Source organism: Sinocyclocheilus grahami, unplaced genomic scaffold (genome assembly GCF_001515645.1).
Source record: "Sinocyclocheilus grahami isolate Dianchi unplaced genomic scaffold, SAMN03320097.WGS_v1.1 scaffold1356.1, whole genome shotgun sequence".
In the NCBI taxonomy this organism is placed as follows: domain Eukaryota; kingdom Metazoa; phylum Chordata; class Actinopteri; order Cypriniformes; family Cyprinidae; genus Sinocyclocheilus; species Sinocyclocheilus grahami.
In genome coordinates, this window is record NW_015506535.1 from 46,884 (window position 1) to 48,998 (window position 2,115).

General features: G+C 35.4%; 1 long non-coding RNA gene across 1 annotated transcript in view; it reads right to left on the reverse strand.

Annotated features, from left to right (window-relative positions):
• Positions 1-1,200: 1,200 nt before the first annotated feature.
• LOC107569545 (uncharacterized) overlaps positions 1,201-2,115 on the reverse strand; it is a 3,534-nt gene continuing 2,619 nt past the window's right edge. Inside the window, exon 3 of the long non-coding RNA XR_001606907.1 lies at positions 1,201-1,461. This is a non-coding gene — a long non-coding RNA (uncharacterized lncRNA). The remainder of the gene's footprint in view (positions 1,462-2,115) is intronic.

Below are 2,115 nucleotides of genomic sequence, written 5' to 3' on the forward strand. Positions count from 1 at the left end.
CATAGACATAAACCTAGAGAAGTAGCTCCGGTTGGAATGTTCTTCAACGGGATGTGTGCAGTTCTGTTTATTAACCGCTACTAGAGCGCCAAAAGTTACATAGTGCTGCTTTAAAGTTGGTGAGCTATATTTCCTGTAGACTAGAGTGGTTTGTTTTGAGCATCATAAAGATAATGATAGCTGCTCAAACTTCTAGACTGATGAAAGTTTACGATAAACATCATAAAATATGTAAATGTATCAAGTGTTAGTTGGAGTGCAAAACTTCTAAATGTTACTGGTGTATGTGAGTTTTAGATGCTGTTCTCATCAGACTCTTCTAAAGATCTTCATGATATGTGCATTTTGTGAATCCTGCTCACAAGTCCTTAAAGGACAGTTCACCTCCATTAAAAGTCCTTTGACCTTTTTAGATATTCAAAGTCTTGGTTGCGTGGACTTTCAATGGAGGGACAGAAAACTTTCTGGTTTCTTAAAAAATATCTTCATACTGTATGTGTTTTGAAGATCAAGTCTTGGGTTTGGAACGACATGAGGGTTAGTAAATAATGACAAATGTATTTTTTGAGTGAACTGCTTGAGTTCAAAGAGAATTCTATTTGTTCAGTGCTGAAAAAATCATTTGGATGTTTTAAGTTGCTCAAAAAGTAAGAAAACCCCTGATGTAGGTGTTTTAAGAATAACACATTAGTGTTGCAGCATTTTGCAAATATTTGTACACTACATTGTTGTTTTTCCTTAAGCCAAACTGACCTTAGGTTTAATTTCAGTGGTTATGTGGGTGTTTGTCAGCAGGCATCTGCAAGTTTAATTAGTAATATTTTATTATTACTATTATTAACATGAATGTTAAATCAAAAGAGCTCTAAAAATCTCTGAATCAGCTTCATACCCAGTCTTGGGTATTTGCATAAATCTGTCAACTTCCTCTGATCATTATATCAGTTCACTGGGACACAGTACAGATTTAAAGCTTTAGTTGGTGAGCAGCATTGAATATTTTAGAAATAATAGATATAATAGATTGTCTTTCTTCTTTTCTTCATACAGTGATTTACTAATGTCTGCTTTTCAGAGTAAGAGACCTCAGTGAATGATTCACCATATTAAAATATTTCATAGCCAAGTTTCACTACAGCAGATAGTTGAGGACCTAGATGATACTCACACAGGGTCAGACGTCACAGCAGCTCCATCACTGAATTTAGGGGGCTGATGCATGGAGTTGTTGCTCTTCATAGAAACACAGCTGAATCCTGGAGATGCTGCTCTCTGAGCGTCAACATCACTGAGATCAGGAGGAATAATCATGGAGTTGTTACTCTTCATAGACACACAGCTGAATCCTGGAGATGCTGCTCTCTGAGTGTCAACAGAAGACTCCTGCTCTCTCTCCTCATACACACTCATTTTACAGGCTTTTCTGCTTCTTTTCCTGCTAGATGAGACTTGATTTCAGGCCTGTATGAGTCAGAGTCAGAGAACATACACTGAATTTGGATACACTGAAGCAAGTTAAAATTAACATTAACCTTAAGCATTTCAGGATTATGAGAAATATTTTTTCTAGCTCACATTTAACTCTGCAGTCTCTCCATAATACATAAATACAAATTAATTTAAAAACTGTAAAACATTGTAATGTAACATTATCACGCATGCTCAATTTACAGTTGTGGTCAAAAGTTTACATAGACTCTGAAAAAAATTGCTAAATGTTAATCATTTTACTAAAAATAAGTCAAACTACTATATCAAATTGAATAAGTAAACTAGAGGACAAAAATAACTCTATACTGTACATTTACCATTTCCAGCCATTTTATGAGTGAGAGTTTGCATTTTGAAAAATCTTGTGTAACTAAAAAAATCAACATATCACCTGTACCCAGAGGTGCCTTAAAGGGGTCATATAATGCGATTTCAAGTTTTCCTTTCTCTTTGGAGTGTTACAAGCTGATTGTGCATAGATAAGATCCCTGAAGTTGCAAAGACTAAAGTCTCAAAACCAAAGAGATATTCTTTATCAAAGTTAATGCCACACCCCCCTAAAATGGCTCGTTCTAACACGCCCCCACATATCTACCTCACTATGTGGAAATATTTGCATAATGC